The following is a 13,971-nucleotide window of genomic DNA, read 5'->3' on the forward strand; positions in this document are numbered from 1 at the left end:
CTTTGCCGAGTCAGCGGGAAGTGTAGACAGAGTCAATGGATGGGAGGCTGGTTTGCGTGATGGACTGGGCTACATTCACGACCCTTTGTAGTTTCTTGCAGGAGCCATACCAAGCTGTGATACAACCAGAAAGAATGCTTTCTATGGTGCATCTGTAAAAGTTGGTGAGAGTCGTAGCTGACATGCCAAATTTCCTTCATCTTCTGAGAAGGTGGAGGCGTTGGTGGGTGTTCTTAACTATAGTGTCGGCATAGGGTGACCAGGACAAGTTGTTGGTGATCTAGACACCTAAAAACTTGAAACTACAAAGTGGTACTTTGCAGGCCTGGAGAGAGGCAAGAGGGCTAAAACTGAGCACAGATCCTCCCGCAGCTGACAAAAGAAGTGCTTTCATTTGAATCACTCATTGAAATGAGGTCCCATTTGCCTGTTCCAATGATTCAAACATCCCAGTGCACTGTATTCAAAGTGACCTTGCTATACTCAAAATGCATGCTTTGTTTGCCCACATAGGAACAGGCACTATACTTTAAAGTAACTACTTGTGCCTAAAACATTTTGAGATGCTTCTGAAAGACATGACATCCAAGCTAACTTTTGATTAATGTCCTCATGGTCACAGTTTTCCACTTCTATGAGCTATAATCTACACTTCAATGTAAAATGTTACAGGGTACACATACAAGCACCGGTGTGTTGTACATTGCATTGTGCATGTCTTATACCGAGGGGGACAAGTCACCAATTTAACTCAGGCCAGTGATTTAGGCTCTGTTCACTCATTAGCATGAGGCTCAGGCCATTTAACTTCCTGGCATGATTTGCATGTCCCAGGTGTTATCCCTTGTTGAAACTCAGCATCCATTAAAGTCAATGGAAATAAAAACAGTGAGAGGATGGAAAATGGTTTGCAGATTCACCGGGCAGAATTCTCTGGCCACTCATGCCCTGCTGCCGCTGCTGGCGAGAATGGAGAATTCGGCACTCATCCCAATCTCCATTCACAGCAGCGGGACCGGAGAATCCCAGCCATGGGCAAAGTCGGAGAATCAGGCCCAATATCAGCCATGTTTTTGAATACTCGCTTAAAAGCACAGAAAGAAGTTTCACAACATCAGGTTAAAGTCCAACAGGTTTATTTGGAGTCATGAGCTTTCGGAGCGCTGTTCCTCCATCAGGTGAGCCTTTAGGTAAGGCTTCTTTAAAGGCCTAATTGACATTGCTAAATATCCATTCGCTGTCAGTGTTATGGTTCTCATGCATTGCGCTAATCTTTCATCTCATGCTCAGTTAGCTTACTCACCTGATACCTCATCAACTGACCCCTTACCTCTCATTACGTCACCCAACTTAGTTTCTCCCTCTTCTATTCAAATGGAATGAAATATATTGTGGAGCTCATACTTTGTGTAATTATCTCAAAAAGCTTATGATTTGATTTTGATTTGATTTGATTTAGTATTGTCACATGCATAGGTATACAATGAAAAGTATTGTTTTTTGCCCGCTAACAGACAAAGCATATCGTTCATAGAGAAGGAAAGGAGAGTGTGCAGCATGTAGTGTTACAATCATAGCTAGGGTGTAGAGAAAGATCAACTTAATGCGAGGTAGGTCCATTCAAAAGTCTGATGGCAGCAGGGAAGAAGCTGTTCTTGAGTCAGTTGGTACGTGACCTCAGACTTTCGTATCTTTTACAGGTCACGGTGCAGTCAGAAAACATTCTTCGGTGAATGACATTGAGAAATATGTCTTGACTGCTCCAGGGAATGCAGGTGAGGCTGACACTACACTGCTGTTAGGCATGGAGCATTTTACCCACCCCATAACAGCACTGGAAATGTATCTTTCATTTAGCTCAATATAACCCTTTGATTGGCAAGGAAGTGATACGGTGTACTGGTGTACCTGCGCCGTTTGTAATATCGTGCCAAGGCACAAGTTTACAATTGTTAAGCAGTCACTTCAGGGGCTAACAAAGCTTCTCCAATAGTCCAGTAAGTGCATCATCTAAGGTCAATACAGGGTCAGTGTTGAGGTTATTAATCTCAGCTCAGGCAGGAGCTGGAACCCTATAATTGGCCAGGGAGGGGAAAACCTCAGCAGGGTTCTCAGTCGGCAGTGTTTTCCAGTGACCACAGCTGGGGAGTACACGTGTGCAGAGATGAGATAAGGATGGGATTTGAATTTGACTGTCATTGTCCTCATGATAACATGTGTTATCAATGATCACTCTCAATACTCACATGTGAAAAATGACCACTTGGGTAAGGCATTAGATGGTGTGTGAAGGTCAATATTTAAAACAGTGATATGTTTGAATCTGATAGGTTATTTATGGCATGAAGGGGGTACATGTCTAATGAGGAAAAGAGCGAGAAAACCCTTGAAAAGATAGTGAAAAATAAGAATGAATATTTAAAGAGCTGGATTACTGGAGCGAGAGTGGGGGAGGGGATTGATAGCGGGAGATACAGGATGTGACAAAGGAGGGGGAAAATGAGTTGGTAAAAGATGGGAAAGAGGAAGGGAGAAGGCAAGTTAGAGGCTATCGCTGGAAACCTCCAGCCTCACCGCAACTGGGATTCTCCAGTCCCACTGCAGTGAATGGAGTCTTGGCTGATTGCCACATTCACCATTCTCATTGGCAGCAGGGGTGTGGGGAACCATATTGGAGAATCCTGTCCGCAGGTGTAGCTTATTTGTTTGTGTGAGAAATTGTGTTATTTTTGTGAATGGAGGCATCTTGCTTTGTTACCCTCACAGGGTTTTTGCTCTGTGAGTACCACCCCGAGCTTGAAAAGCTTTGGACAGTCCTGGATGATGTGAATATCCAGCCCATTACGTTTTGCTTTTAAATCTCGGTCATACTGTTTGAGTGGATAAATAAACCCCAAGACTTGAACAACTTAGCAGAATGAGAAAAGTAACATTCTAGGGAACATTTCCAAATTCCTGACTTTCAACGGAAAGGAACAGAACTAAAAAACAGCAACTCTAAAAACAGACTCCACATTCTATCCTGCCCAACAATGTGGAACAAAAATGTTTACTTAAGCGACAATGTCAAAGCATCGTCATTGTTAATGTCATCAATTGATTCCAGCTTTCACTTCATGGCAATCTCAGCACTCCGCCATTTCTGGTCACTTTGTACATCCTCAATTTTAATCACTCTACCAACGGTGGTTGGGCCTTTGATTGTCAAGGCTCCAAGCTCTGGAATTTGCTCCTTGAACCTCTCTGCCTCTCTCTCTCCTCCTTTAAAGTACTTTTTAAAACCTTTCCCTGTGATCATCTGCCCTCAATATCTCCTCTGTTGGGCGTTACAGTGGACAGTGGTTAGCACTGCTGCCTCACAGCGCCAGGGACTCCGGGTTCAATTCCTGGTTTGGGTCACTATCTGTGTGGAGTTTGCATGTTCTCCTCATGTCTGCGTGGGTTTCCTCCAGGTTTCCTCCCACAGTCCAAAAGACGTGCTGGTTAGGTGCATCAGCCATGCTAAATTCACCCTCAGTGTACCCGAACAGGTGCCAGAGTGTGGCAACTAGCAGATTTTCACTGTAACTTCATTGCAGTGTTAATGCAAGCCTACTTGTGACATTAATAAATAAACTTTAAACTTTGTAGTTCAGGTTAGTTGGATTGGCCATGGTGAAAGCACGGGGTTATGGGGATTATGTTGAGGGGTGGTGGGCCTGGGTAAGATGCTGTTTCAGAGAGTCAGTGCAGACTAGAAGGCCAAATGGCCTCCTTCTGCACTGTAGGGATTCTATGAAAGGAAGCGGTCTGAGAATGGACTGAAGGCAAGAGTCAGGGGACCTATGGAGTTGAGGATTATCATTTCAGATCAGCCATGATCTCATTGAATGTCAGAGGAGAATCGATGGGCCAAATGGCCTACTTATGGCTCCTACATCTTATGGCCTTACGAAGTATAGATGTTCTCTTCAGACCCCTGTATTCAGGAGAGGATGTAGGGCTCCAGAAGGTGGGTGGGTCAAGGCCCTTCAGGGATTTGTAGATGAGATTTAACTTGTTGGAGGCTGGTTGGCAATGGGGGTTTCCAAAGACAGGGGATGGTTAGTAGGGCACGATAAAGATTGGTGTAAGTTGCAGTTTATGGAGAGTGGCAATAGAAGCCAGCTCGGAGAGCATTGGAATACATGAGTCTGGTAGTGGGAAAGGCACTGCATTATGATTAGGGGGAGAAAGAGAGGAAAGTTTAATGATTGCCATGAAGAAAAGAAAATGAGGAAAGAAATTGGTTGGGTGTTGAGGTGTAAAGCAAAGAATAACGAGAGGAAATAAAGAAGAGGAAAGGTTCAGGGTTTTACAAAGTTAGTTGGTTTGCTTTCAATTCCACCCACAGAAATGCAAATTTCCACTGTTCTAAATTATGCTGATGGTTTGTGGTGAAGATTTTGTTTCCTTTCCTTCCAGTTTCATTTTCCCCTCAGGCAGTGATCTGGATCCTCAGGCCTTCTAGTTTGGGGCCTTGGGCCTACTCTTTCGGCCAGGATCCTCACAGTGGATAGCAGCAGCATATTTGATGTGCTTTTCAGTTGGATATTTGTGCTGCCAATTCTGAGTCAGGGCTTTGGCTCATTTGTTTTTATTGTCAGTCGCTGATCATTGGGTCTCACTCTTGTCTCAGGATCAGAAAGCTGTGGGTTCAATTCCCACTCCAGAAACTTCAGCACAAAAACCTAGTTTGGCACCCTAGCGATGGTGTCCAGCATTGTCTGATCTGCTGTCATAGAATCATAGAATCCTATAGTGCAGAAGGAGGCCATTTGGCCCATCAAATCTGCACGGACAGCAATCCCACCCAAGCCCTATCCCCGTTACCTCACATATATACCCTGCCAATCCCCCTGACACTAGGGTCAATTTTGCATGGTCAATCACCTTATCTTGCACATCATTGGACATCATAGAATCCCTACAGTGCAAAAGGAGGCCATTCGGCCCAACAAGCCTGCACCGACAACATATTCCACCCAAGCCCTATACCCATAGCCCCACATATATATCCTGCTAATCCCCTGACAATAAGGAGCAATTTACCATGACCAATGCATCTAACTGGCACACCTTTGGACTTGGGAGGAAACCAGAGCCCCCAGAGGAAACCCACGCACACACGGGGAGAACGTGCAAACTCCACAAGACAGTGACCCGAGGTTGGAATTAAACCCAGGTCTCTGGCTCTGTGTAGCAGCAGTGCTAACCACTGTGCCACCATGCCATCCATTCTGGATGTCTTTTGGATGAGATGTTAAAATGAGGCCTGGTCTGCCCCTCAGTTGGATCAAAAGAATCCCATGGTGCTATTGAGGAGAGGTTGAGTAGGTGGGCCTGTACTCATTAGAGTTTAGAAGAATGCGAGGTGACCTTATTGAGCCATATAGGACAGGGTAGATGCTGAGAGGATGGTTCACTTTGCAGGAAAGTCTAGGACCAGAGAGGATAACCTCAGAGTAAGGGGTCACCTCCCAGTTTAGACAGAGATGAGGAGGAATTTCTTCTCTCAGAGAGGAGTGAATCTGTGGAATTCTTTACCGCAGAGGGCTGTGGAGGCTGGGTCGTTAACTATATTCAAGGCTGAGATAGACTGATTTTTAATCAGTAAGGGTATCAGTGTTAAGGGGATAAGCAGGGAAAGTGGAGTTGAGGATTATCATTTCAGATCAGCCATGATCTCACTGAATATCAGAGCAGGGTTGATGGGCCAAATGGCCTACTTCCACTCCTATGTCTTATGGCCTTATGGGTGTCCTCCTCAGACCCCTGGCCAACAGTTGTCTCTCAAGCAACATCACTTGAAACAGATTATTTGTTAAATGTCATATTGCTATTTGTAGCACCTTGCTCTGCATACAATGGCTGCCATGTTTCCTATATTACAGCAATGACTACTTTGACTACTTTGTTGGCCGTAAATTGCTCTCTGAAGACTGGAAGTCCTGACAGGGGCTGTATCAATGCAAGTCTTTTCATTGAACCAGTGGGTCAGAGAATAATGGTAGCGCTCCTTCTCTGATCCAATCCAAAATGTCCAGCACTGCCTATCAGTTGTCATAGCTTCAAGCAGAAAAATCCTGACAATATACGAAATGTTTTAACTTCAATGTTCATCTCCATTCTCTCTTCCACCTTCTTCCATCAGGAAAAAGATACAAAAGTCTGAGGTCACATACCAATCGACTCAAGAACAGCTTCTTCCCTGCTGCTGTCAGACTTTTGAATGGACTTACCTTGCACTAAGTTGATCTTTCTCTACCCCCTAGTTATGACTGTAACACTACATTCTGCACTCTCTCCTTTCCTTAGAACATAGAACAGTACAGCACAGAACAGGCCCTTCGGCCCACGATGTTGTGCCGAGCTTTATCTGAAACCAAGATCAAGCTATCCCACTCCCTATCATCCTGGTGTGCTCCATGTGCCTATCCAATAACCGCTTAAATGTTCCTAAAGTGTCTGACTCCACTATCACTGCAGGCAGTCCATTCCACACCCCAACCACTCTCTGCGTAAAGAACCTACCTCTGATATCCTTCCTGTATCTCCCACCACGAACCCTATAGTTATGCCCCCTTGTAATAGCTCCATCCACCCAAGGAAATAGTCTTTGAACATTCACTCTATCTATCCCCTTCATCATTTTATAAACCTCTATTAAGTCTCCCCTCAGCCTCCTCCGCTCCAGAGAGAACAACCCTAGCTCCCTCAACCTTTCCTCATAAGACCTACCCTCCAAACCAGGCAGCATCCTGGTAAATCTCCTCTGCACTCTTTCCAGCACTTCCACATCCTTCTTATAGTGAGGTGACCAGAACTGCACACAATATTCCAAATGTGGTCTCACCAAGGTCCTGTACAATTGCAGCATAGCCCCACGGCTCTTAAACTCCAACCCCCTGTTAATAAAAGCTAACACACTATAGGTCTTCTTCACAGCTCTATCCACTTGAGTGGCAACCTTTAGAGATCTGTGGATATGGACCCCAAGATCTCTCTGTTCCTCCACAGTCTTCAGAACCCTACCTTTGACCCTGTAATCCACATTTAAATTAGTCCTACCAAAATGAATCACCTCACATTTATCAGGGTTAAACTCCATTTGCCACTTTTCAGCCCAGCTTTGCATCCTATCTATGTCTCTTTGCAGCCTACAACAGCCCTCCACCTCATCCACTACTCCACCAATCTTGGTGTCATCAGCAAATTTACTGATCCACCCTTCAGCCCCCTCCTCTAAGTCATGAATAAAAATCACAAAGAGCAGAGGACCAAGCACTGATCCCTGTGGCACTCCGCTAGCAAGTCATTTCCGCTAGCAAGACATTTCCTTCTCTATGAACGGTATGCTTTGTCTGTATAGCGCGCAAGAAACAATACTTTTCACTGTATGTTAATACATCTGACAATAATAAATTTAATCAAACCAAATTCACCTCGCTTTGTTAAAGTGTTCATTTTTCATTAAAAGTGTAAGTATTTATTCGAACCACACCTAATTCGAACCATATCTAATTCAGCAAAACAAAAATATAATGGAGGAGGGTTTAATCAGGCATATTAAGCTTATACATATAAGGGAAGCTAAAATAGAAGCTGTTTTATTGATTCATAAAGTTCTCAGGTAAAAGAATTCCATCACTCTATAATCAACATCACATCCAAGTGGAGGCACTTAAGTTTCAACTTCCTTTCGAGATGTGCAGGTTAGGGAGATTGGCCATGCTAAATTGCCCCTTAGTATCCCAAGATGTGTAGATTGGGGGAATTAGTGGAGTAAATACATGGGGTTACACAAAGGTGCCAGGGAAATAGAAATTCCTCTGTCGGAGAGTCAGTGCAGGGCGGTATGGTGGCAGAGTGGTTAGCACAGCTGCCTCACAGCGTCAGAGACCTGGGTTCATTTCTGACCTTGGATAACTGTGTGGAGCTTGCAAGTTCTCCCTATGTCGGCGTGGGTTTCCTCCGAGTGCTCTGGTTTCCTCCAACACTTCAAAGATGTGTGGGTTAGGTGAATTGGCCATGCTAAATTGTCCCTCAGTGACAGGAGGATTAGCAGGGTAAATATGTGGGGTTATCGGGATAGGGTCTGGCTGGGATGGTTGGCGATGCAGGCTCAATGGGCCGAATGACTTGCTTCTGCAGTATAGCAATTCTATTTCCCTTTTTTTAAAAAAAAGACTCAATGGGTCAAATGTCCTCCCTCTGCATTGGAGGTATTTGATGATTCTATGATTCATCGCCTCCTATCCATTGACTCTGTCTACACTTCCCGTTGCCTCGGCAAAGCAGCCAGCATAATCAAGGACCCCATGCACCCAGGACATACTCTCTTCTGTCGGGAAGAATACACAAAAGTCTGAGATCACGTACAAACTGACTCAAGAACAGCTTCTTCCCTGCTGCCATCAGACTTTTGAATGCACCTACCTCGCACTAAGTTGATCTTTCTCTACACCCTAGCTATGACTGTAACACTACATTCTGCACTCTCTCCTTTCCTTCTCTATGAACACCAGGTTAAAGTCCAACAGGTTCATTTGGTAGTACGAACTTTCGGAGCGCCACTCACCTGATGAAGGAGCAGCGCTCCGAAAGCTCGTGCTACCAAATAAACCTGTTGGACTTTAACCTGGTGTTGTGAGACCACTTACTGTGCCCACCCCAATCCGACGGCAGCAACTCCACATCATCTCTATGAACGGTATGCTTTGACTGTATAGCGTTCAAGAAACAATACTTTTCACTGTATACTAATACATGTGACAATAATAAGTCACATCAAATCAATGTTAGATGACACAAACTGGCTGGCACCCAGCATTGCAATGGCATAATATTCGAGCAGAAGCTTTCGGGACCCGCTCTCGCTCCCAGCAGAAAGTCCCAGACATGCCGCAGTCCACAGGGAACTGGCAGACTGACTCTCCACCTCTGCCCCAAAGTCAGTGGGAAACCGGGACCAGTTGTTTATAGCTCTTGTCAGTGTGATTGTTTATTTTGACTTTTCCTCCTGCTTCTCCCATGGTTACCGTGCGGTGCCCCAGCCCAGCTTGCACTCAGAGACCAGACACGGTGAACTTTCAACTGGCAGGCAGAGCAATGGGAGGTGGTCACCACGGAATTGAAATATCCCACCAGACTGCCTGTGTCTTCCCAAGAGCAGTGGGAATTCCAGTAAAGCAACAACCCTGAACAGTGAGGGCGTCACGGAGACCAAGCTGGTTGCTTTCTGCCCAACATTTCACAGAACTGGAATTTTCAGTCATTTATTTTAATTGCAAATATTATTTAGCAATATGGCAGCATCAACATTAGTGAAATCCATCTTGAGGACAGAGTGGAGCCTTAACCTGGAGCCCTCAGAGTCTATGAAATCAAAACCACTTCGAATGAGCTCCAAAGTTCTGCCCTCTGCTCTAATCCCTATCCCATGTTTCTCCCCAAAATATCCTTACTTCTTCCCTCCTTCGGCCCCAACTCATCCTCGGAGATTTCAATCTCTCTCTTAACTCACCTTGATCCTTTCCCATTGATTTCATTGCCTTTCTGTTCTCCTGACCTGCCACATAAAACTCACCTAATCACAGCCACCGCCTCTGTCACACCACCGCATATATCCAATCTGACAAGGCCTTCTCTACCTATTTCCCTGAATCTCCCACCACCCATAACCCTCTTCCCCCTTTCAACCTCACTTCCTTACGCATCCGGCTTGGGAGAACAATCTTGCCCTCTGTCACTTACAACTGCACTGTCAAACTGTCTAGCCTTTGACTGCCCCCCATTCGCTGCAAAACGTCCCTCAGCGAGGATCTTCTCAACTGCCCACATCATGGGCAGCACGGTGGCACAATGGTTAGCACTGCTGCCTCACAGTGCCAGGGTTCCGGGTTCAATTCTGGCCTTGGGTGGCTGTCTGTCTGGTGTTTGCAGTTCTCCCCGTGTCTGCGTGGGTTTCCTCCGGGTGCTTCAGTTTCCTCCCACAGGTGTCCAAAGATGTGCAGGTTAGGTGGACTGGCCGTGCTAAATATGTGGGGTTTGGGGGAAACAGGGGTGAGGGAGGAGTGATAGGCCTGGGTGAGATGCTCTTTCAGAGACTCAGTGCAGGTTTGATGGGCCAAATGGCCTCCTTCTGCTCTGCAGGGATTCTATAACTGTTAATTTTATAGCAATTAAGTATTGCTGAAAACAGAGACAAGTTGACTAAGTCTTTTTGTCTTGCAGTCATCAAGACAAATGCAATAATGCCAAACTTCAAATTATCAAATTTTCTCTCTGCAGTATAAATTGTTGTGAAAGTTTAAAATTTGGCCTTCTTGCATATGTCCTGATGAGTGCAAGAAAAAAACTTCGGCGACATGTTTCTGTTTTCAGCAATGTCAGGTTCTGTGCGACTGAGCGACTATCAGTAATCAAGCATTTAATTGTGTTCAAATGGTCTGACAGCATCTGTGGACAGGGAATAGAGCCATGGCACGGTGGCACAGTGGTTAGCATTGCTGCCTCACAGCACCAGGGACCCACATTCGATTCCCAGCTTGCGTCACTGTCTATGTGGAGTCTGCACGTTCTTCCCGTGTCTGTGTGGGTTTCCTCCGGGTGCTCCGGTTTCCTCCCGCAGTCCGAAAGACGTGCAGGTTAGGTGCATTGGCCATGCTAAATTCTCCCTCAGTGTACCCAAACAGGCGCCGGAGTGTGGCGAATAGGGGATTTTCACTGTCACTTCATTGCAGTGTTAATGTAAGCCTACTTGTGACGCTGAGAAATAAACTTTAAACTTTAAATTGACTTGTACAATGTTAAGTATTTTTATTCAAGTAAGGGAGCAGAAAACTCGTACAAAGTTTGTTAGCACTGTCATTAATAGTTTAACCAAGTATCTGGAAACATTAACAAATCTGCGTGGGTTTCCACCGGGTGCTCCAGTTTCCTCCCACAGCCCAAAGATGTGCAGGTTAGGTTCATAGAATCATAGAAACCCGACAGTGCAGAAGGAGGCCATTCGGCCCATCGAGTCTGCACCGACCACAATCCCACCCAGGCCCTACCCCCACATATTTACCCGCTAATCCCGCTAACCTACGCATCTCAGGACTCTAAGGGGCAATTTTTAACCTGGCCAATCAACCTAACCCGCACATCTTTGGACTGTGGGAGGAAACCGAAGCACCCGGAGGAAACCCACGCAGACACGAGGAGAATGTGCAAACTCCACACAGACAGTGACCCGAGCCGGGAATCGAACCCGGGACCCTGGAGCTGTGAAGCAGCAGTGCTAACCACTGTGCTACCGTGCCGCCCATTGGCCATGATTGGCCATGATAAATTGCCCCTTAGTGTCAGAGAGATTAACAGGGTAAATATGTGGGGTTATGGGGATCGGGCCTGGGTGGGATTGTTGTCGGCGCAGGCTCGATGGGCCGACTGGCCTCCTTCTGCACTGTAAGGATTCTATGATTCTATAAAATCGGTTCAATCACAACATCAGCAAGATTGAGTTTCAGCCCAATAAGTTGATACAGCTTTATTCCAAAACAGATACACCAGCCTGGACACAGTCCTGTATTAATGGGAGATGCTTTGGAGATCAGAATGGGAATATTTATAATAATCTATTGAAAGGTTTAAAAAAAAACACTTTGATTATGCGAAAATATCATCCAACTTTTTCATTGTCTGGCATTGAAAAATTCACTGATTCGGGAGCTAAGTTAAAAAAGGGAAACATTTGCATTAACATTTTCCTCGAACAATCATCCTTTAATAAGTGCTTTACTGGATGATAGCATGTCAGGGTTAAACATGGTGTTAATCGCAGTTCTCCCAGCATCAAGCTTCACAGTGTGGGTAAGCTCTAACCTTTGGCATTCGATACAATAAGCAAGGCCTCCCCTTTTCACTTTGTACCTCAAACTAATTGATGCTGCACAAGCTGCTGGGTCTTTTGAAGGGACATGGTTGCCGATTAAACAGCGCTCCCATCACTTTCCTATGACTCTCCAGAGAGAAGCGAAAGGCTGGGAAAGCAGCGATGGGCAGGTTTCTCTAGAGAAAGGCCCGCCAATGGGCTGGGAGACTCTGAAAACTCATCAGCCCCAGTCCCGAAGAGAGACAATCTGTCCATGTTACAGCTGTGGACAGGATGCCAAAACCCCCAAAGAACAGGAAGCTGCCAGTTGCAAATGAACATTCCAGGAAAAGAATACACACAACATTTTTAACACTCTGGCCTATTGTACGTGTTGGTACAAGAGGTGGCTGCTGGCTTACTGACAGAATAGGTTGAGAGGCAGGTCACTGGTGGCACGGTTGCCTGCCTAGGGAAGGCTGTTGCATTGAGAGCATCATCTGAACAAGCTGGAGTTCCTCTTTTGAATTCTCGCCTTTGTACTTTTTGCGACATTATCTTCACCATACAAGTCTAAGCTCCAGTTAAAAAAAATGCTTGATTTCAGAGGTGTTAAAATTGACAAGTTTGAGGTTTACAGTCAGAAGTGATATAGCTGAGGCATTACCACACCCCAAAATAATAACCATGATCAAAGTGGCAAGCTGTGTCTCTCACATGAGCCATAGATTCTGACCACATGCGCCTGACTCGGCAAGTTGTGAGTGTCTTACCTTAATTTCCTTCTTGGAGTACGGAGAAAAATAAGAAAGTTAGGAGTGAGGTGTCACTTTTTTTCATTGGGTGGCATGGTGGCACAGTGGTTAGCGCTGCTGCCTCATAGCGCCAGGGACCTGGGTTCAATTCTGTCCTTGGGTGACTGTTGGAGTTTTTCCTCGTGTCTAGATGAATTTCCTCATGTCTAGATGAATTTCCTCCGGGTGCTCCAGTTTCCTCCTACAGTCCAAAAATAAGTTTAAAGTTTATTTATTAGTGTTACAGGTAGGTTTACATTAATACTGCAATGAAGTTACTGTGAAAATCCCCTAGTCACCGCACTCCGGCGCCTGTTCAAGCACACTGAGGGAGAATTTAGCATGGCCAATCCACCTAACCAGCATGTCTTCTGGACTGTGGGAGGAAACCGGAGCACCCGGAGGAAACCCACGCAGACATGGGGGGGCGGAATTTTACAACTTCATCGCGCCCGTTTTGCGGTGGGAAAATGTCGTAAAATTGGGTGCAATGGTGCCTGTTTTCATGCCCATTCCCATTTTACCAAAAAGAATTGGCGTGATCGGGAGCCCGCCCAAAACGAGGGAAACGTCAATTTGCAATTTTTTGCATTCATCACAATGCAATTAGTGAGCTTCACTCCCAATCATCCCAGCTCACCTGACTTAATGACCTTGTTCGCTGCAGCCAGATCGGTCAGAGAAACACCACCTCTATAAAGATCGGATTCAGGCGCTTGATCAGTGAGGGTGAGCTAGGAGGGCAGTCTCTGCTTTCAAGAGGGGAATGTTTTGTGGTGGCCATGTTGTACTTCTGTAAAAATCTCATAAAACTCCACCTGGGGAGAACATGGAAACTTCACACAGACAATGACCCAAGCCAGGAATCAAACCTGAGTCCCTGGCACTGTGAAGCAGCAGTGCTAAAGACAATGCCACCGTGCGTAGGTTAGGATGATTAGCCATGTTAAATTGCCCCTTAGTGTCAACAGAACTAGCAGGGCAAATATGTGGGGTTACAGGGATAAGTCCTGGTTGGGATTGTTGTCAGTGCAGGCTTGATGGGCCAAGAGGCCTCCTTTTACACTGATGGGATTCTATTCTATGTATTCTATTCGATTCTATAAATTTAATAGAGAGACACAAAGATATGCTTCAATTAAAGAAAAATAATAAATTGTTACAATAATTATGAATTACTGATGAGACTATTCCATTTGATTTGATTTGATTTATTATTGTCACATGTATTAGTATACAATGAAAAATATTGTTTCTTGCGCACTATACAAAGCATACCGTTCATAGAGAAGGAAAGGA

General features: G+C 45.3%; 1 long non-coding RNA gene across 1 annotated transcript in view; it reads right to left on the reverse strand.

Annotated features, from left to right (window-relative positions):
* Positions 1-13,971, reverse strand: part of LOC144507591 (uncharacterized) — a 100,200-nt gene that overhangs the window by 31,418 nt on the left and 54,811 nt on the right. The gene's annotated exons all lie outside the window — the stretch shown is intronic.

Source organism: Mustelus asterias, chromosome 19 (genome assembly GCF_964213995.1).
Source record: "Mustelus asterias chromosome 19, sMusAst1.hap1.1, whole genome shotgun sequence".
NCBI lineage: Eukaryota > Metazoa > Chordata > Chondrichthyes > Carcharhiniformes > Triakidae > Mustelus > Mustelus asterias.